This window comes from Cololabis saira, chromosome 17 (assembly GCF_033807715.1).
Source record: "Cololabis saira isolate AMF1-May2022 chromosome 17, fColSai1.1, whole genome shotgun sequence".
Classification (NCBI taxonomy): domain Eukaryota; kingdom Metazoa; phylum Chordata; class Actinopteri; order Beloniformes; family Belonidae; genus Cololabis; species Cololabis saira.
The window spans coordinates 29,797,086-29,820,668 of NC_084603.1; the positions used below are offsets into that span (position 1 = coordinate 29,797,086).

Genomic DNA, 23,583 nt, shown 5'->3' on the forward strand with positions numbered 1-23,583 from the left:
AGCCCATTTCCTACAAGACAGTACCCTATATTAAATAACAATCACTGCCTCTTCTGTTGTTATGGTTGAAAACTGGATGTTGTACCTCGGATATGTCGAAGTGCAAGTGTGCTTTCAACTCCAGTGGAAGCAGTTTGTTTTTCTCATGTGACCCGCCGCAACTGGTCTGGGTCACCAAACAAGTTCCCGATATGCAGATTAATAATCTATATTTAGCCTCGAACAATTGCCTGAAAACATTACACAACACGCCGAGCGTGTGTTGTCTCTAATCGGACTAATGACATACGCCATAACAAACCAGGATGCTTAAATGTCTTTGTTCCCAATAGAAATATAAGTTTAAGGGCTTTAAATCTGTCGTTTTGTTTCTGTTTGTTCCACTTGTGTGAGGATTATGGATGACAGTGTAGCAGAGGTTTTACAATGCTGGACCATAGGTCAAAGATGCTAATACGTAAATAGGTTTTGCTGTGAATTACAGAAACGTGTAAGAAGTTTCTTAAGTGATGGAATACAAAATAGATCTTTTATGTGTTATTGATACATATTATTGATGAAACTCCAGATTATGTCTGCTTCTCAAACTATTTGATGACTTTATATTTAGTATCCTAAATACAGTACATACCAAATAGTGGCAAAATCATAAAAAGCTTTTCTTCCTCTTTTTCTTTTTTTGGCTCCTGAGTTGCTGATATTCGCAATGAATGTTTCCATAAACAAGCTGACATCCCTGCAGCTTTTACTTTCATTTTTCTTGCTACAAATTCAAACAGATCCACACATTAAGTCTATTTTCCACACATGCTGCCACTGTTTAAACTGAACACTTAATAGTCCTAATGATACTTATACCGCATCACCTTGAGATTGCAAAAAGGAGTCAGACAAGTCAGTCAAGCAGTTCAGCAGTTTCATTAGCTGCTGGTTTGGGACCAGTCGCATTAAAATGTTGAAGCCTCTGTAATGCTTTATGGTTAAGTAATTTAGTAGTTAACTGGCTGTGCAGGAGGATATGTACATCTTGATAACATTTTTTTCTCAAAAGAGGAGTGTATACCACCATCCCTCCAGGTTTTGCTCGTTCTTTGAACAAATGATGTAGTTTCAGCAACGCGTCGTTGTAGTGTTTGCTTGGGTTCATTGGTATTTTAAATGGTATACTGTATTCTATTTTTGTATAAAACATATATTAACCACTCAATCGCTAAGGTGTTACATGTCTTTCTGAAAAGAAACATGGTTAGATCTTAGTTTATGATGAGATCTGAAAATCTATTTTACAAGAGCATTATTTTGAATAAAAATCATTAATATCGGCTTCCTGGCAGATCACGAGGATCTTACTTGGCTCGTCCTGAAGTAGAAGCTTTTTCACTGAAATGTATCAATTCTTTTATTTCACAACACTGATTCTATCATATAACAATAAGTCACAGGGCTTCAATGTTTTATTTTCCATCCACTGATTTCCGTTTATCTGAAGTTTGGGCTCCAGGAGCAGCTGCTTAATGAGACACCCAGGCTTTGTTTGATTTTATATTTCATTTAATTTGTAAATAATGCAGAAACTCAAGGGATGACGAGTTTTATTGGCTGATGGACAATCTTCACTAAATCTTTTGGAACTGGCTGCTATTTTTTCATCAGTTGAAGGTAATTTAAATGTAATGGAAAAAGGGGATTTTCTTTTTCCAAGTTGTCAGAGAATTTTAATTCATTCCTTTGCAACTTTCTATTTGTGCTATTTGGGAGCAATTTACATTGTTCAATTGTTCAATTACTGGTGTTTTTTGGGTTGTGGAAGGAAACCGGAGCCTCCCAGGGAAAGGCCGCGCTAACATGAGGAGAACACTTAAAACCCCCCACTCAGATGTCGGTGAGGCTGCAGGGCTAATCACTGAAGCCACCAAGCACGAGGAAAGGTTTGGAGGAGAAAAGAAGGAGTTAGTTTCCATCGATATCTAATTCTCTCCTCTCGCTCTGCTGTTGCATGTTCTTCTCATTGATTTGTCTCTATTCCTCCATCAACTTGTTTTCCTTCTGCAGTTCCTCCATTTTTCACTAAAAGCTATATTTTTGAATCCTGTTTTGACCTTTTGCTCCTCTAAATTAATCAACTCAGGCTGCAATTTTTAGTGTCTTTTTGATATTTAATATGTATTTATTTTAAAATCTAAACTCTTACCCCATAATGACAGATGTTTCATATCATCAGCCTTGGCCTAAGTCATAATATTTGCTCAATTGCTTCATGAAACATTTAAAACTTTGGCAAATATATTTGATTCAGTGGTTTTTGCCTTTTTGAAAAACTTGAGAAAAATGACTTTGGCCATTATTTTAAGAGGTTGATGATATTCAAAACATGAATTTCTGAGACTTCTGTAAATAAGTTTTTTCATACAATAATAAAATTAAAATGAATGAACAATAAAAACCAAATGTATTTACTGTATAATGATACCAAAGAATGTATTATTTAAACTGTTAAAGAGTAGAAGGCCACGGAGAAGACAAAAGTCTCACAATGCACACAATGAAAAGCATGTTTTTCTAAATAATTTCCCCATAAAATCTGATCTGACCTTCATCAGACAGTAATGAATGATCACAGTGTGCAGTTTTAAGTATCTGCTGACATGAACCATGCCTTGCAAAAATGAGATCATTGAGGGCATATGATCAAGAGTAATTGATCTATATAAGGCCGGGGAGGGCAGTCCACACAAACTCTATAAATGGAGGTATAGTAATGTCACCACTCTTCCGAAGTAGCTTCCATAATGACTCCAAAGGCAAAACACACAATCCTTAACGCATTACAGAAGCCACTAATAACAGCTAAAAACTTGAATACATCACTGGAACTGACAAACTTCTATGATGCAAAAAGAGCTCAGACCTCAACATATCATCTCAGCAGTGAAGAACCGGCAGCCTCAGGGTCTGGACCATTTGCCATCATCAAAGAGAAAATGAATGTACACGTTTCTGTTTTTAGAGGGGCTGTATGACAGCTGAAGCTAACTAGAAGATAGGTTATACAGCAGGACAATGACCCTAAGCACTGAAGTAAATCTACCACTGAATGGCTTCAGGAGTAGAACATTATTTTGGAGTGGTCTAGTCAGAGACCAGGGGTGCGTCCGAAATCCCATAAATATCCGTAGTGTGCATTAATTTGGACGTACTATTAAGAGCGCACACGTCACTTCCTGTCGTAGGGAGGAAGTGACGTGTCACAGTAGCAGCACACCTCTTCACTATTTCCCGTTTATTCTGGCCGAAACAAGATGACATTATATAATATTATTATATACGAATATTATAATATTAATGTTATGTAATAATATTATTATACTTAATATTATACTTATGACATATACGTATCACTTAGCAACCAAACGCCGCTGCATTGCATTGTGGGAAGTTTCTGCTTGGCTAGTGTCCATCAATCCACACTCAAAAAATTCTCCGGATAGAGCACACTATTTAGTACATTCTAATGTTTCAGACGCACTAAAAAATCTCGCATACTCATTTTGCATACTCATTAAGGTGGAAGTATGCGATTTCGGACGCAACCCAGATGTTGAAACCACACTGAGATGTTGTGTAATGACGTCCAAAAGAGGTGGTCACACCAGACATCCTACAAATATAGTCTGATATGAAGCAGCTCTGTAGAGAGAAACGACCCGCCCTGAACGTTGTGAAGGTCTGATGATCCATAGGTAATGAAAGCACTTCCTTGAAGTCAATGCAGCAAAATTTCCTTCGACCAACTGTTAGCTCTGAGGGGGTGAGGGGGGTGGATATTTGATGGTTGAGCTCAACCTCGTTTATTCAGCCACTGTAAGCATGTTTCTTTGGCCTTCTACTGTCCAAGTGCAGTTTATGTGATTAATTTGGCTAAAAATTCTGTATTTTCAACTGCTGAAGCCACACACGTTGCTATGACAAAGGTTACTAAAGCAAAGGTTTTATTTCTCTAAAACAGCCATCTGCAGGCATGCACACATTGAGAAAGTGGGCATGAAGCATTCTGGAGATAAAGATAAAGTCAGAGGCAAGACGGACAAGCTCTTTCCTCATCCAGGAAGCTCGGTGCAGACTGTACCTTTAAGCACTGGTGGTATGTGAGTTGTTTGTAAGAGAGAGGAGTCATGCAGGAGTCTGTCGGGCACAAATCTCACAGATTTACATCAAAGAGGAGCAGTTGAAGGTGTTGCTGCCGTTCAAGCCAAGTTATGCCGCCTTCTTTTATAAGACATCAAAAGATTTCATGCAGCACAGAACTTTATACCCCTGAGATGTTAATATATCTCCATTTTAAGTCGGTATAAACCAGTCGCTTTTTACTGGCTACACATTGTTCTTCTGTTAAATTGTACATTTTGAAGTCGGTATTTTGAATCTTAGCATTACTACCAACCTCAGAAATTGAGAAATAATATAATTTACTTCTCTTTTCATTTGCGTTAGCCTGTGGCCCACCGAGCCGAGGTTTAATGTGAATCATGGGAAAAGAAAATACGATTACTCACGTACTTTAGTGTTGTTATATTTGACATGTTCCTTTTTCCAGAAATGAATGTTTGTGATTATATGTGATAGTTTACATGGATCATATTCTGAGTATGTTTTGTATCTGGGATATGACTGACCTTTGTTTTAGTGGCATGTTATCATTTATTACATGTACTAAAAAATTATGCCTGAATTCGTTTGGAAGTTTATAAAGAGCTTTGAATTACATTTAGGGATGGACAATATCTATCTGACCCATGAATTATTGGTCGATATGGGAGGAAAATTACGTCATTTCTGTCAGTCCAATAAATAAATTAAACCTAGATAAGATCCGATAAAGTATTCGGTGAAAGTGCATGGCGGTGGGTAGTGTCTTTTAAAACAGGCTGTGCTGCGCTCATTATGTCATCGGCTGTGCAAGAACCAAGTATGGCCATCTGGCAGGAACCAAGCATGGTCCCATGTTTGTCTGACTGGGAATGAGCACTAGCACACGACATCAAAACTAACACACCAGTCTGGTTATTTTTCCCACTGCCAGCAGATGACAACAGCACTTTTGTTTGCAAAGCAATGTTTTCAAGGATTCAGAGATGAAAAAAGAAGAGAATTTAACACAACCGACTCAATATCTCACCTGAAACATCATATCTCAGTTTTATTATTTGCACACAAACCACTGTAGCAAAGCACCCATTTCTCGTTAAATGCATTTTTTGAGGGTTACAGTGTAATTTGACAAATTAGATTTTCAAAAAAAAAAAAGTTTTTTTGAGAGGTTTTTTTGTAAACATACAGCATCTGATTAGAGGCCTTAAGTTTAAGGGTTATACACTAGATGCACCCACATTTTTTGTATACAATCACAGTATATTTTTCTTTCTACTACTTGAATGTATTTGATATGACACGTCCCAAATGGTCAATCAAAGGTCATTTATAGTTTATGAAATACTGTGGAGCCTTACACACGCTCATCGCACACAGGCAAAAAAAGTGTGCTTTGTACGTTCACTGCTTGTATTTGTTTGATGTACTTTTACTTATTTTATATGTATTTTTTTTTTCTCATTGTATTTTAATTCCTATGTTCAGAACTTTCATCAGTTGTTGCTGTTTTTAGTGTTTTCTGAATTAAATCAGCTTGGTTTGCCTTGATAAAAAGTGTGCACAATGCTATTAAAATATTATTTTTTGTTCACTGCATCTGACTATGGGTACTAAAAACATGAACTTGTAAGTTATCAAGCCTAACCAAGTTGGTTAAAAAAAAATAAAAAGAAGCCTGTCTAATGTGTAATCCCACAATTTGGGAGCCAGTACACTGCAAAAACTGAAAGTTAAAAAAAGCCTTGTTTGACTACATTAAACCCCTCTTACATTGGCGAATACCCTGCGTTTAACGCATTATTTGTTGTGTGCCCCTTTTACATTGAACGACGCAGGGTAGTGTGTCGAGCTGCCCCGCGAATAATTCGCCTCCAGGGCAGTCTTATCCGTGGGTCAGGTCTGATGTAAACGGACTAATGCGGGGTGGCGGGTCGTCGGAGGGGTTTGTTGACACGTAACCTGGGTACAACCCACTTGGGAAGTTTTCATTGATACTGTATATTATTACTTTATAATAAAAACGCCTTTTGACTGTTTTGATAGTTTTAAGAATTCTAGTCATGAAAATGTTCTTACCCTGTTGGCAAAGATAATATTGCTTAAGATGTGACAATTTTAACTAGATTTAGGAGTATCAGGGTTATTTTTAGAGGGTCTGTATTTGCAGTGTTCACGGCAAAACCCTTATAAGCCATGTAGAAGCAGCTAATTACCAGTTATAGGCAAGGCAAGTTTATTTGTATTGCACATTTCAGCAACAAGGCAATTCAAGGTGCTTTATATAATAAATATATGAAGAGTGAGGATGACAGAGAAAAAAAGGTAGGTATTGGGTTCAACTTTTAATATTGTGAATCTACAAGTAACATTATTATCTCAAACGACTCAGTACTTCAAAATACTATTTTCTACTTATTCTAATATTAAAGCTACCATCACCAATTATATAATAATTATTATTTTATACTTTTAGAAATGCTTTATACTTTGTAATTGGAAACAGGGATTTTAACTAATTAGTTGTCCTTTTGAAAGTGGGACAAAATTAAACAATTGCAACAGGCTGACTCAACATTTCCATTTTTCTTTTCCAGGCTGTCACTGGCAAAAGCATCTTCAGATAAGTGATTCAATAGAATAGAATAGAATAGAATAGAATAGAATAGAATAGAATAGAATAGAATCCTTTATTGTCACTATAAACATTATTTCCAACATCGCTGTGAAAATCTGTTTAGCAGCTCCACATGACAGCATAACACCCAGCAAGAATCAACACACACAGAAACAACAAGAATAATAAATAAATAAAATCACTTAACTGTACATGTAGTGCAGGGCGAGAGATAAATACTATCTGGGGCAATGATTGCACTTGGTTGTGTGTACGAGTGTGTGTAGGAGGGGTTGGGGGATTGGTGTCAGTCCATGTCAGGTGGGCTGGGTTAGCTGGGTTAGATAAGGGGTCAAATAAGTAAAGTGAGATTTAAATATCATTAATAATTTCACACAATGTACATTTCATCAAAATATGAGTTAAAATGCACCAATTGTTGTTTTTTTTTTGTTTAATCTCACATACGACTTCGAACAAAGAAAATATGCTGTCCTCAGTGTAATTGATCATATTGGGGATACTCGTGAAAAAGAAACGAATTGATAAACGTAAGCAGTTACTGGTATTTAAAGCAGGGTTGCCACCCGTCCCTTAAAATACGGAGTTGTTACGTAATTGGGAATTAAAAGTTGCATTCCGTATTGAAGCAATACGGACATATATAATGCCATATATTATTTATTGATGTCATAATATACAGGTGAAGGTCGGAAAATTTGAATATATTGCAAAAATTCATTCTTAGTAAATTCAACTAAAGGTGAAACAAATATATTATTTCACACTATTACTACTACTTTTTTTAGCATGTTCGAAATAAAGTTTTCATTCATTCATTCATTCATTCATTCATTCATTCATTCATTCATTCATTCATTCATTCATTCATTCATTCATTCATTCATTCATTCAATTATGACTCACAGTTTATGAAAACCCCAAATGAAAAAATCTCTATATTATGAAATCAATAAACAATTCAATCATCAAAATGATAACAAATAAAGGTTTAACACATCTTGCTTTGCGTGTAATGAGACTATGTAATATATAAGTTTCACCTTTTAAAGCGACACTACGTAACTTTTCCACCTTAATATCATATTTCCAGAGTCATTGTGATGGTACATCAACTTCCAACAGGTTTAATGACACCTCTGTCATGGTCTGAGGGGTCTGTATCGCCTTCACTGGCACTATGTAACTTTGAGGAGCATGGTAGGAACCCTTCCACACTAAAAAACTACAAATCTTTACGACTTTCACTGCTTTACGGCATACGTCACTTCCCCCTCCTTCCCGATTCGCAGTCGAGACGAAAATGGGCGGGACTTGGAGCGCAGCTCCGCAGAAGCTGGTAACCCGTTGCTGTGTTGTGGCTGCAGCAGCTCCACACAACAGACGTGGGGAAAAGATCGCTAATGGTTTAACTTTTCAACGGTTTCCTGCTCGGAGGCAGAACCACGCAGGCCAAGTATCTGATATGACAAAGTAAAAGAGTGAAAGAGTCGTCGCCTCGCTTGGATCGCGGCTGTAACGACCAAACACCTTCACCTAGGGTGACCAAACACCTTCACCACCTAGGGTACGCGGCGACGCGCAACCTACGGTGCGTGTCGCCGCGTACCCTACGCCGTAGGCTCTGCGTCGATTTAACGCAGAACCATAAACAGCCTTAAACCACAAACACTCACACAGACCGGGTCGGATCAAAACACGGGTTTTATTCCCCACTTCGCCAGCTAAACGCAGTTGCTGGCCAGCTCTCTGCGGTGCAATTAACCCCAATCTTCAGATAAAACTAGTTTGTTGAGGAAAAAATATTAACTCTTATTTGTAGCTGCAGAGGAAAAAAATAATCTCACGAGGAAAACAAAAATATTGCTCACGCCTCGGAGCCTCTTCAACATAATATAGCAGTCAAAAAAAAAAGAAAAGAGAAGTAAGAGGGATACAAAACATGTACTGTATGTTGTACTATTATACAAATTTATTGAAACACATGGCTCTTCAGTAGGGATTTCATATGGATCCAGACCGTTAATAATCATTATTTTCTCCATATACCGCTCCCTGGCTCTCTTGTTTAAGGTTCCAGTTCCAGTTCCTTTCCAGCAGTTTAACATCTTTTTTTTTGCGTTCCGTCTGTTCACTTGGTGAAACAGAAAAGCGTCCCGTGTTCTCTCATCAAAACAAATGCAGCGACGGGACAGGAGTTTTCCGGCAGTACGCGCTGGTGCTCATGGGAAACGTAGTGTTCTTTCTGGTAAAACACTACCGCTTTTGTCCAAAAGATGCCGCCAAACTCAGAAAAGCTGAAAGTTACGTTGTGCTGCTTTAAGTTGAATTATTGAAATAAATTAACTTTTACACCATATTCTAATGTTCCGACCTTCACCTGTAGGTTATATCTGGGCTGATGGACGTACACATCATAGGAGGCTATTTCAGTTGCTAGTATGGTTGGCTGTCTGTACAGTCATGCAAGTTAAATGCTATTAAAGCACTTTAAACTTTAAATCAAAGCATTTTGTTTTTTCATATAAAATAAATACATTTCTATGCAGTTTAGAAGTTTTGGGGATGTCCCTTTTTTTGGCGCCTGCGCTGCTGAAATCGGGGCATCCCTTATTTCTATTTCTGAAAGGTGGCAACCCCAGTGGCATCAATTCAGTTGAAGCTAAGGTATGGCAAGGTTACGAGTCACAGAACTTAACTAGAGTATCAATCAACACGTCCAGCAAATACTCATCACAGAAGTCTGCTATGGAGCTTATCTGTGTGGTCGAGAAAATTGGAACTTTTTCAAATGCAGTCTCGCTCACTGCAAAAACTCAAAATCTTACCAGGAATTTTTGTCTTATTTCTAGTTAAAATGTATCATTTTTAGTCAAAAAATCTCATTACACTTAAAACAAGAGTCATCACCAGAAAAATAACTTATTTGACCATTTTCACCTGTTTCAAGTAAATTTTCACTTGAAATAAGTAGAAAAATCTGCCAGTGGAACAAGATTTATCTTCTCATTACAAGCAAAAAAATCTTGTTCCACTGGCAGATTTTTCTACTTATTTTAAGTGAAAATTTACTTGAAACAGGTGAAAATGGTTGTTTTTGAGTCTTGTCTTAAATGTAATGAGATAACTAAAAATTAGACATTTTAACTAAAAATAAGACAAATATTCTTGTTAAGATTTTGAGTTTTTGCAGTGTATAATAACTAGTGAAATCGATCATGTTGTTCTGATTTGCATTTGTAGTTATTCTATATGTATTAAGTAATAGAATAATCAATACAAATAGACACAGAGTAATTCCATAAATGTATTTAAAAAACAAACATTTACATTTTCCCTTGAAGCCAAGGTGTGGCGGCTGCCATACCTTGCCATACCCAATTGACGCCCCTGGGCAACCCTAATTTAAAGTCGACTTTTTTGCAGTGCTTTCTTTCGAGTACGAGTAATACTTCAATTCCCAACATGCTTTGCGGAGACGTCATTCTGGTCCCCTCCCACTGCGCAGGCGCGCAGGCGCGCAGCCGGAGAACGAGCTGTGTTTACGTTGAGATGCTCACAACAAAGGACAGCGCACCGAGGGAGGCTGGCACTAAAACCACGCACCGAGGAATTTCTCTTTTTTAAAACCTCTCACGACCACTATTTGAGTCTGACTTTATCAGAAAGGTAGTGAAGAGAAACCCAAACGTCCATTGGCTTACGTTATCATTATTATTTTTTAAATGACACGGTGCTGGGTGAATTGATGGTTTCTCAGTGGAGAAATTAATGTGAAATCTCCTTCTTTTTGTGTGCCGGTGGGACGGCAGCTAGCCTGCTAGCTGGGACAAGTAGTTATATTGGTGAAGGAGCTGCAGCCCGCAGGCTCGGGACGACAGGACCTCATCATCTACCAGTGAGTACACACAGGAACACCTGATTCAGCTCGTAATTCACTAGATGTGCTGCTGTGGCCGCGGGATTGCGCTAGCCAGCCCTGTTATCCCCTGTTCTGATCCAGTGTCACCTGCTTCTTTGTGCTGTCAGCTGCTCTGAGACAGTTTCATTTCATTAACGCCACCTCGCCTCATTTGGTAATGTCCTATCACTCAACGCTGATTTATGGTTCCGCGTTACACCGACGCAGAGCCTACGGCGTAGGGAACGCGGCGACGCGTACCCTACGCCGTAGGCTCTGCGTCGGTTTAACGCAGAGGCGCTGCAGCCGCACAACACAGACCTTTGTCTAGCCTGCTACAGTGTGTGTGTCTGTGACATGCACAGTCGCACATGTATGCACCTGCTTTGGGTGTTTTTCATGCTATCACAGTTTAAAATCGGAGCCTAGGTGGAGATAACGCCTCTGTCTCGCTGGTGTCTGTCTGTGCTGGGGAGCCTCCAGAGATGCAGGTATTGCTTTGCATCACATCCATCATGCGTGCTGACCTGTCACGGGGAGGGTTGGGTGAAAAAGGGAGGCAGCACTGCCTGAGAAGGAATTAAAGCAGAGGCACGGACTCTTGCCATTACCTAAGCCTGATAGCCAGTTAATGACCACCATCCCCACCCCCAACTCCCGTCCCAGTCCCCCCTGTTTGGAGGCTCATCTCATTTCACTGCTTTCACCCTCTTTTTGCCCCTCTCTTTCTTCTCTATTTGGGATCTTTCCCATCTGTTCCCATCTGTCCCAGTTTCGAGGCATTAAAATGTCCCTTTAAAAGACGGACAAAGCTGTGTCTTCACGACAGGCACGACCCCTGTCTTATTCCTATTGTCTGCGTGGCTCTGTTCTGATTAATCAGTAATCTGGAGCTTTGTGAAAAGCTGGTCACTGATATTGTCTAAGACATTGCTTCCTTTTAAGTGTTGCCGACCAGTAAAATGTCTGATTTATTTTTTTAAACTGTATGGTACTGTGTGAGAAAGCTACAATCAGGATGAGATACTTTAGCATGCAACTCTCATCTCACCACTTTTTGAATATGAACTTTTCAGCACTATTTTGTACAATTTGGTAACATGAAATTGCTTTTCTCTGGTCTTCGGTTAAAGTAGTGCAACAAGAATCAAACAAAACAGCAGCAAAAACAGAATAGTAAAGATTATACCTACAGGTACATTTTTGCAGAAAACATTACAGTATAGGCCTTGTGAATTGCAATGAATTTACTGCAAATAAAAGCAGGAATTTCAATGAATATTTTAGGTCAATCCATAAATGTGACCACACAGATATTGCAGAAAGATGTACAGTAGATAGGTTGCATATATATTTATATATATATCAGTGTGTGTGTGTGTGTGTATGTGGTTCCTATTGTGTGTCTATCTTGGTCATCTGCTCAGTTTAGAGTCTCGATTTCAGGAGGAAACCCAAGCTGGTAGTGTCAAACGGGAGAGCAGAGACAGCTCATATGTCCTAATGGAGGCTTCGTGATCTGCTCAGTGGGGACATGTAGAGGCCTCTCAGTCTCAGCTTTGTCTTTGCTGAACAAAAAGCTCTAATAACACCAATTTTTTTTATCATGTTTAGATATATTCATTAAAATTTTAATTTCTAGTATTATCGTTGCAAGATTTTGGATTCAGTGGGACATTTAAACTCAAATACCTTTGTACCTTTGCTAATAAGTATTGTGTTTGCATTTATATTGATTTTTGGGGTGTTGCTGAATCAATGTTGAAGTGAATACACTGCAGGATTAATTTTGACTATATCCATGTTGTGAACTTATTAATGTAATTTGAAACATTTTTTTTAAAGTAAAAACAAATTTTTGTCAAGTTGAATTTTAACTTTTTAATTTCTTTATTTCTTAGAGGGTTGTGAGTTTCCTGCAAAAATGTTATGTACGTTGATGGGTGGAGCACTTCATTTTGTCTAAATATTGTCCTCAACCTCTGCTATTTCTTAGAATAGTAGGTTTGCTGAAATCATAGCTGTGATAGAAATGTTAGAAAACACATTTTGAAATGTAAAGCAGAGCACGGTTCTGTTTCTGAGCAAAGAGTGCACGAAGAAAAACATCAGAGGAGATCACACCAGCAGTAATGTCAACGTGTTGTTGGACCACAGCTGTTGTATAAACTATCATATATTTATTTGTCAGGTAGAGATGCTTCCTAGGTGATTTATAAAGACACAGCAAAATTAAAATATGGTGGATTTTAATCTTTTTGATCTTACTGGCACACCCTGAAACTCTCCTTTTAAGATCTTGCACATTTGCGACGCTATGATGTTGACTAACTCTGCCTGGAGACATTCTTATGAATACCTGTCAGAGTATTCGAAAGTGTATTTTTGTGAGTTCATGACCACGTAAACACAATAACAGACAAACAGACAAACTGGCTGAAAATACTACGTTGTCACAGCTAACATCAACTGTTGCAGAATCACATTTGTAATATTGGTCATTAAGCTGAGATAAATGTAAGCAAAATAAAAACTGCTTTTATCACATTTCCCCTTCACAGAAGAAGATAAACGCTGACATTCATTCACGTGGTGGTTTCCATCTTGATGTTGAGTGAAAACATTTGAGATTGAAACCAACCACGAACAGCTGCATCCCTTTTGAACCACACTGATTAAGTATGTCGTGTGAAAATGCTTTTGTGTTTTCAGTAATCTTTGTGCGTGCACGTGCCTCTGCTATGTGTAGTTTGTCGAGGGAGCTCCGGTGACCTCGGCGGTGTAATCGTCTGTACAGCTGAGCGGCAGCTTTGCTCCTGCTGCGTTTGAGAAGCTTGGCTCACTCCTCCCGGTCCGGCTTACTTACCGCTGGGCTGGTAAACAGGCTGAAGTTTGTGCAGGGAGATTACGTCTATCATGGAAAGTGGGTCAGACAGTGGGCATGTTTTTATGGCCTTGTTTCTGCATGGTAGGAAATAAAAGAGGAGGGGGAGCATTAAACCACCAGCAGTTTTCCATAATGTTGCTTTAGGCAGCATGTGCTCTGAGCAAGTTTTTACACTCTTCTTCTCTTGTAACTGATTGTACATTTTTCTGACCAGGCAGTCATCGATAGCTGAGATGATGGGTTACACTGTTGTGTGTTTCAAGGATACATCAGTCTGTTCACTTTGGTACTGCCTTTAAATTACACTTGATGCACTGAATTAAATTAAATATTACTACTTTTGCTTACTTTCATTCATATACACTTGATTGAAATTATTCATGTCAAAATCACATTTGACAGCTCCACAAGATCTTTCTCCAATGGAAAGTTTCAGAAACCAAGATTTTTATTTTTTTTGATCATTTGTAAATTATCTTTTGTTTGAAATATCTGTGAGATGTTTTGTTCAGAATACCACTAAGATACAGTAATGAAAAACAACCCTTTTCAAGCACGTCTTCACAGCTCAGGTCATTGCAGCATATATATATATATATATATATATATATATATATATATATATATATATATTTAACTACAAGAACCCACACCCTGGTTCTGGAGCATAGTTCCTTTGTGTTCGCTGTACTTACAGTCTAACAGAATAGTTAAGAGAGTTCAGTTTGCATTGGGGGGATGCATCAAAAACTGCAGCATCATTACATATTGTTGGATGACAGTGAAACAGCTGCCCCATGAGAGGTAACTCTTGAGTCTAAGCATAAAGGTGTAACATCAATAAATCACTAAGTAAACAAGCATCAGACATAATGCTCCATTTTCCATCTGTTTTTATCTCAAATTAATGAAATATTCCCTGCAGGTCATCATCATTCTCATGAGAATTATGTAAACTGGCTGCAGAGCCATTGTATCATTATAAAACATGTGGATTATGGATGAATACGGTCCCTTGAGTGCAATGGCTTTACCTCTTGTAAGGATTATACATATAGTTGTAAAAGGTAATGTATGAGATATATTTTGGCAGAGGGAATACTCTTACACGATAGCTGAACACAGATTTTACACAGATACGTTGTTCTTTCACCAACTCTGAGCGCACCACCACTCCATCCATCTTATTGTAGCTCCTCTGAAGATCCAATTTTTCATTTATGGGGCTATTTTGGTAGTTTAATTCTGCACAGCATTGAGTCTGGTCACCCATTTTGTTAACAGAGAATGAAGAATACATTTCTCATCATGTCTCTTGCATTCGTCTCCTCACAAAGGCTGTCCCTCCCGCAGAAAAATCTGTGAGTCAGAAAAGAGAGGGACGTGTGAAGCAGAGTGAGACCGTTCAGCATCTTTTAAAAAGCTGCTGGGTCGTTCAGTACTTTTTGGTAGCTTTTTTAATTTAACAGTATGGCAGTTGGAAACATGAATAGCATCCTTATTCGTAGAACTTGGCGAAGAGATGTGTTGACACAAAGAGTGGAAATATGTGAAAATAACCTGAACATTTCAAAATAAAATCATAGTAAATCTATGCAATGTCTTAACTCCTGTGGCTCCACTGGGAAAGAGCAAAATAAAGAAAATCGTTACTTTTTTTTATACATGCTGTAAAATAATAGTGTCCCTTTGTGTATCTTTCTTCAATCCATATTTTAAGTGATGACAACTGCACATTATGCATTCATTGTGATGTGGGTGCTAAATCCTCGTACACTAACACTGTTTAGGCGAATGTACTAGGAAAATTGAGCGTATTTCCTGTTTTACCGGCCTTAATAGATTATGAGAGAGCAGGACTTCCTGACACAGGCATTTCTTATGTAACACAAAGTTTTCGGAGGCTTCGTCAACCTTGCTATATTTTTTACCTTTATGTTTGGGTGTGTCTCTCATAAAGACCGGTGTGTTTCTTTGAGGGCCTTAGTTGAAGTGCTGGGGAAGTTATGAGGGGAAAAAAATAAATAAAACTAGAGAGGATTGACTGAATTTTCAAGATCTCTTTTTTTTTTGTTTTTGCTGCATGGTTTGTTTGCACAGGTGACTGCAACTATGCTTGTATAATTACCCCCTTAGGCACGCACACACACATGGACAGGTTGACCCACATACACACACACACACGCAGCATCTCAAATACTTGCAGACAACATTTTCATACACTCTGATCGTGCTTGATAACCGTTTCCTGCCTTAACCTTCCTGTGTCAAATGAGGTAGAGTCTACATCAACACACACACACACACACACACACACACACACACACACACACACACACACACACACACACACACACACACACAGCTGGTTGTGGAGCTTATTGACACTGTGGCTTCCCCAGTGAGTGGTTGTCCTTGTCTGTGCTCTTTAAAAAACAAATGTTGAAGTTATAATAGATTATTGTAAATGTAATCAAATGAATCAGTTTTAAATTGTACATTATAGCAGAGAGACAGTTTAGGTCTAACTTATTTACCCAAATGGTTAGTTGGCTTAATTTTAAAATGTCCTGGAGGAGTCAGAAGTCGGCGGTAGAGGAGATCCGTAAACGCAGCCGAAGCTGCGTGGTTGCAGCATTAAAGCACCAGGTCATTTCATTCGGTCAGAAGATTAATGAATACAAAGTGTGACCGAGTGTACAATTAAACCCAGAGAAAAACGGGCTTCTCGCCTTCCAAGAAAAATGCAACCCTCATCAACACTGCATGGACCCGAACAGGAAAGGAAGGTGCATGAAAATATGAGTCAGCCCTCAGCTTGTAACTGAAGAAACTTTTTTCTTTTGTCCTGTAGTGACTTGTAGCTTAGATTAAAAGAAAGCTTTGGTTAGCATCTCATGCGTCTGCTCTATCTCTGCATTTTATAGCCCAAATGTTTCAGTAATAAACGCTCTAAATAATTAATTACGTGCAGGAAAGCAACCCAAGTTGAGTTAGAGACAGCTGCGGGAACAATGGGCTGTTCTTGGTGTACCAGTGAAGACTGGAAAATCAACAAACGCAACACTGCTGCTGCTCCTGCATTTAACCCTACACTGCCTGTGGATGAACTTGTACTTCCTCACAATAACAAACAGACACATTCTTTGCACGAGCCAGGAGATGACCGTTTATGAAAAATGACAAAAGAAAAGTCGTCATGGTAACGAGAACGTGGAATCTCAGGGTTTGAATGAAACGGCGTGTGCAGCTCACCAGCAGTGTGCGCCAGCGTTCATTTATCATCAACTGATAAAATGCAGAATAGACAGAAAGCAGAGTACTTATGTAAGAAACAAATATTTGCTGCCGCCGTCACATCTCTGTTTTGCACGGTGATCTATGACGTAGAGCGAAGCTATGCGTTTCCTAGAGGAGAACTGCACACCTCAGTAACATCTTCAGTCCGGAGGCTTTATGGGCACTTTGGTCAGCTATATTTATCATAGGCGACAGCACTAAAAGCCTGCTTGCAAATTCCCCTAAATATATATTTATGCAGCTTTAAAAAAAAAGTATGGTCTCTCACATACTCCGAACCTCTGAGCACTGCTGTCATGTGATTTCAGGAAGGTCAGATTGTTGTTAACACTCGGTTGTCTAGGCGGTTGGTGACGTATCTGTTTACACGACGTGTCGACTGGAGCAAGTCAAGTCAAGTCACTCTCATCTGTTTGGCCTGCTGTGAATCATGTATTTGCCTTGGGGGACGTTGCAGCCTGTTTAGCATACAAACCTCTGTGTCTCTTGACCCTCAGTGCAGATGAGGAAAACATTTTCGAAAGGAATGAGAATAACATTGAATTGATGGAAATATGATTGTGTTTTTAAACAGCCACGTGTGTTTAAATGTCCACTTGATTTTAGAGCAAGAGCAACTACTTGAGTCCCACAGTAATGCACTGGCACATTGGTGCTTTTATTATATCCATCTGTGATTGAGTCATTTCTTTTCTGTGTCCTCAGACTGTGTCTGGGTGCATATCCTGTTGCGTGTTCTCCAACAGGGCTGTTTGTTTTAGATGTGTATACACCAATTTGTGATCCTCCTACTGAATCATTAATGAGACTGTAATTTGAACGCCAACACCCCCCCTTGCTTTCCGTCATCATTTAGCCTCCTCCAGGCACGACTCCCAGGAAAACCAGTGTGATGCCGGGTGGGTCGCAGACGGAGAACCTGCCCTGAAACCTAAAACAGTAAAGGTGCGGGTATGGTTCTGCGTCACACACACGCAGAGCACATGGCGCACCCGTGATGCCGTCACGAATCGTTCAGAGTTCTCCGTCTCTCCATTTGGTCGCGGTGCAGTACCCCCCGCGGCCACTAGTAAGCAATCTTTTTCTGAATGGTTTATCCGACTTTTTCCGGTCACAGTAAATCAAAGAAATAAGGACAACTATTGTGCAAAAAACAAAAACAAAAAAAATCACACATAAACGAAGAAAAAAGCCCTGGAAGTTCACTACTGCTTCAAACCGGAAACCGGAAATGCTTCGCTTTCAAACGAACCAATCACAGCCCTCTCGGTCTGCGTGTGGTCGGCGTCTCCTCGACGCGTAGTTACAATTTTCGGGAGGTGCACGTCACTGACGGCGCATGTGACGGCGTGTCCTCTGCGTGTCCAAAAACCACACGCCGTAGACACGGCGTCGTTTTGACGCAGAAGCATAATTCAGCCTTAACGGTTTATTACAAAGGGGGCAAAGCAAAACAAAGAAATAATTTCAGAAGAAGTGGTTACGTCTTAGCTCAAACTTTCATTATTCATTGAAAAATATGAACCGATCCTTCACTATCTTTTAATGATTTTTCTTAAACTTCTATTGTTACACAGAGCAGTGGGCAGTGTTGGAAAATACACAACCGGTCAAGAGAGCAGATTGATTTAATTCAGCGCATCACATGTAGTTTAGTCTGTTTCCCTGAAGCCTGACCTTGAACACCAATCCGGCCGGTTTTCTGAGCTCAAACCGAAGACCCTCTTTAGCACGGACAGTCCTCCAGTCGCACGGAGCTCCAGAGCAACCAGTAATTTGTTGTGAGTTAATTTAATGCCCAACAGGAATTTGGCACCAAAGAGTCCGTCTCCAGTCTGTCTCCGCACATATAATGAGTGGAGATGTGATTAGTGTCATAGAGCACTAGGAAAGGTCTCGTTCTGGGTGCACTTAGCATGCTAATGCAATATGTTTATATTCCTATAAGAGTTTTGGTGGAAGCAACCTCTGGTGCCACCTTCACATCTGCTTTCAACAGCGCAGCTCTGGGTTTACATTCCTCACCGTGATTCTAATGTCCTTTTCCTGACCCACTCCGCATATTTCATATCTGGCTGTTCATGAGTGTGAGTATTGTTGTGGCAACGCTTCCTCGGGTCAAGTGCCTGGCATCTGGCCCAAGTGGATTATTTTAATCGGCCTTGTTAAACACTACTCCCATTTTCCATCATACTCACAGCTATAGGAGATCCTCTTAAAAGTAGCTTGGCATGCTTAATATCGGTCACCACTACTAGAGTCACCATACTGGTAATGCAACATGGGGAAGTGGGGGGGTCTGGTGTGTGTAATTTTATAAGATACGATGTGCCGGCTAATGGTTTCTCTTGAACCACTTAGTGTAGATGTCTTGTGATAATGTAGGTTTCCATAACAACGGGGGTAATTGAACCGTCCTCACATAATTGACTGAAGCATATACATTTTTTTTGTTTGATTGTTGAGCGTATCATCTTTTCCTTCCTTCCTTCCTTCCCTCCTTCCCCTCCATGCTCGTGTATTTGGATCATGTGATTTTTGACACACAATGCAGGAACTTGCATACAGTGTATACAGTGCATACAGAGACACTGGAGAACGCCTCCAGGGACCATTGAGCATGAGAGGAGTGTGCTTGTCTGAGAGTGGGCAGGGAATTGGGACTTCCTGTGCACGTTAGTGTGCTGACTCGGTGTACATCACCTCCGAGCAGCCGCAGCTACAGGCATATGTTTAGACAGAAATGTCAGCGTACACCTTTTGTATTCTGTTTTTGAATAGGAGGTAATGTATAATAACGAAGATGTATTCAAATTTTTGCACTCTCAGACGTTATTCCATTTCCAGCTGCCACTCAGCAATACATGTCAGGAATTCACACTCTGGTTTGTATTGATAATGAAGTCTTATCTGTCTGTGTACACCCTGCTGAGCTTCTGGAGATGTAATTCACGCTACATTAATTTTCTGCAACATAGTATCAGTCGGTAAATTTTACTTTCATGAGGTCCTCTGCTGATTTATGGCTCCTTTTGATGGAAATGATTTTGGGCTGCCAGTTTTCTCATTTTGGGTTTTTATGTAGGGCAGAGCTGGAGATCTGGCCCGAGAATGGAAATGAATTAGATCATATCAACCGGATTCAAGATGGATAGTCGCCATTTAAAGAGGAACAGAGAGATAATGAGCTAGCTGCAGAGCAGCAAAACAAGTAAAAATATTAATATATACAGTGGATATAAGGATAAAGAAAAAATACATTAGAATTTCAAAATAAAGTTGGTGTTAGAGCCTATTCACACCTCGGAAAGTATAAGCAGGATGGAAAATTAACCTTAGTCAGTTGTCACACACTGATTGAGTTCGCCTTAATGTGTGTTTTGTCATCCAGTTAGTTTGGAAGGTAACCAACCGAGCTTTGTACACTGTTTGTTATTTTGAGTGAGAAAGTCATCAATATTCAATCATTTATTCAATCTTGGCACCAGCCATTCAGCTTTTGAGTGAGAAGTAGAATGACGGTTTAATTATGTCTGTAAGCATCCATGAAATACATGCTCTGATCGAGTGACTGTTTACGCCGTAAAGGATTCACACAGATTGCACATACAGAGTCTGTTTGTCTTTTAGTCTTTCTTAACAATAGATACTTGATCCACAACAGCAGACAGGCACACAATGAGATTACGCCGTCTCTCATCCAATTAACTCTTAAAGACAGTGTTAGGCAGTGTGCACATGTGATATTTCTGTTAGTTTCACCAGCTGTGACTATGAAGATGATTATGAAAACAAAGCTATAAAAGATCACTTTGACTGTAAAGTTGAATGATTACTAATAATGACAGTCTTAAATTAAACCTTTTTTTTTCCAGCTACACCAAGTGTTAACGTCCAGTATTTTCTTTAAATTAAAGTACTGCAGTCTCAGTATTAACAAATGTGAATTTAGAAAACTGTGTGGGACAAGCAAAAGCAATCTATTGTTCTGTTCATTGTTTTGTTGTTTTTGTTTGGCACTAAACTCATCAGCAACATCCAGTGTCCGGGTGATCTGAATCTATTAATGGACTCCTCTTTCTTTTTTCCTTAATATTATCCATCAAATTTTAATCACAACCATGTTGGTTTAATGAACACAGCTAAAACTGGTTCTTCTCTGTTGTCTTGTTTGCCACGGTGAACAGTTTTGATCATGTGGTCGGTTTTCTGATAGATAATGACAGCAGAGACACTAGTGCATCTCTGAAAAGTTCTGAGGTTTTCTGAGAAATTATGATACTGACTACGACCCTCCTTGCTGTCCCGTGATATTGGGATGTCATTGATTGGACATGTTTAAGCAAGAATAAGAGACCAGAAAAGAGGATCTGGTTTCAGGTTTACTCGCTCCCCTTCTTCCTCACAGATCAGTTTCAGAGTCATCAAGCATCCAATCTTCCCAGTGTGCAAAGCAATTCCTCGCCCCTGACCCATCCATGCAACCCTACACACAGAGACCAAACTCGGGATAGAATCCAGCTTTTGCACCCACACATCCTCACACTCATGCTTTGTTTCATAAATACCCTGTTTGTGCACACACTCCCACTCTCAAAGGGAAATCTCCAAAATACTCGACCATTAATTTCAGGGCTGGCGCATGATTTGACTTGTTATTGAGCGTTGTTAGGATGAAACTGTTTTTGAGAGCAACACCAGGGATGAAGTTAATGGACAAATCCCACAGCCCTCCGGCCTGACGTGCTGTATAATGCTCCGTTTTAGTCACCACTTGTGAAAAACAATGAAAACACTTCCAAGAAACTGTAGAAAACCTTTGATCTGAAGCCCTCAAACAGATGTCTGACATCCAGATCCATAAAGCTGTCTTGTTGTGTTCGATTTATTTATTTATTTGCTTGTCCCTCTTGCCTCAAGCTGAACGAGATGTTCAGTAAGTAACAATAAAAGGGTCTATTTATCTTGCTAACAGCATTCATAAACAAACATAATAAGCTCAGAAAAAGGATGTAACAATTACATCTATCCACAGTGTGAAACTACACACATTCAAGTCTTCTTTTCCGACTGATAAATCCACCGGTTTAACTTTTGCTTGTGGTCGACTGAAGACTTTTTGAAGTTGGATTTCCCACCAAGCATCTGGTGATTGTTGCAGGAAGTCGAGGTCTCTGCTTTGGGGCTGCCTGTGCTCATATGGAAGGCCAATTGGAGACATTTTAGGGCACTTGTTGGTGGTTCATTCCACCTTTTAACTTTGATTGCTCTGCGTAGTTCACAGACCCTTTGAAATAACATGTGGGCCATTGAGGATTTACCACCAACCTTCACTGATTAAAGGTCACAAACGTTGGTGTTTATTGCTGCAAACTTTTAGTTATTTTTACACGCTAATTCTCCTGTATGTGTTTGAATGAGATGGATTATGATATTAAATTAGCAATGCTTGCATATGATAATTGTTATGAAAATCAAATATCAACACGTTAAAGTAGAAATGTGCTTCTGTATTTTTAAATTCTACAAAAGTTTTAGCAGTTTTGCCTCCAAAGTAATCTTTTGGTTGCAGGTTGTGACTGTACCAGAAACCAGCTGTTTTTCTTGAGGGCTTGTTCCTCAAAGCCCATTAGCTTAAGTAGATGGATATGAGTTTTCTCTGCCACTGAGCTGGACGGCTTATATTCCTTTGCAAACAGGACCGGGATCAAGTGGGTTGGAGCTCCGCTTGGAGTGGGAATTTGACAAAGACAGCTTTTGTTAGAAAAGGCGAGGTCAGTCTGAGTCTTCACAGGGAGGTAGATCAGCTGAGCAAGCTCATTCCTAACAACCTTTGTTTACTCTGTGCTTCGACTTGTTCACATCTACACAACAACTAAACTTGCTGGATTCAGTTGGGGATGCCCACTCTTGTTTTAATCATCTGACCACAAAGCAACATAGTAGGGCTGCACGATTAATCGTTAAAAAATCGCGATCTCGATTCATGCTTGAACGCAATCTCATTTCCAAATGACGACGATTTAAAAAAAAAAAAAAAAAAAAAAAAAAAAAAAAAAAAAATATATAATATATATATTTTTTTTTTTTAAAAGATGGCTGCATAAAAAAAGGACTAGGCCTATGTTCTAGGTTGTTGTAGTCCTGTCATGGTCAACTATCATGTTGTCATGTTTGTTATATTTTGTTAATGATTGTGGATTACATTTGGAGAAACATCTACCTTTCTCATCACCTGACACATATTGCACATAAATATTGTTAAAATTGTTATTGTTAAAATTATTTAAAGACAAGAGAGATGTTTATTGTTTTTATGTTCAATGTCAGCTATTACAGCAAAAAGCAGCCAGAGGAATAATTTGTTGCCTCAGAACTACAGGATCTGTTACAAGTCCCCTTTCTGAAAGGGTGTTCAACTCAGGGAGGAACAAATATTGTTCAAAATTGTTATTATTGTTTAAATTATTCAAAGGTTTGTGTAAAGAAGACAAGAGATGTTTATTGTTATTATATTTTTGTTCAGCTGTTGCAAAGTTAAAGTAATAAGTGCAATAAATTTTATATTGGAAAAAAATCGTGAGAGAATCGTGATCTCAATTCTAAGCAAAAAAATCGTGATTCTCATTTTGTCCAGAATCGTGCAGCCCTACAAAATAGCCATATTTAGATTCTCCTGTTATGACAGTTTGTCTCTTTATGTACAGAAAT

The 23,583-nt window shown here is 39.1% G+C and overlaps 1 protein-coding gene across 2 annotated transcripts in view; it reads left to right on the forward strand.

Annotated features, from left to right (window-relative positions):
• The first annotated feature begins 10,331 nt into the window (after window positions 1–10,331).
• The window catches only part of peli1b (pellino E3 ubiquitin protein ligase 1b), a 44,797-nt gene continuing 31,545 nt past the window's right edge, over window positions 10,332–23,583 (forward strand). Inside the window, exons 1-2 of one of the 2 annotated variants that reach the window (XM_061745658.1) lie at window positions 10,339–10,453; window positions 10,597–10,682. The gene's annotated coding sequence lies outside the window, so the exon portion shown is untranslated. Of the gene's footprint in view, window positions 10,683–23,583 lie in introns of both variants that reach the window. The other variant, XM_061745657.1, reaches the window with a different exon arrangement.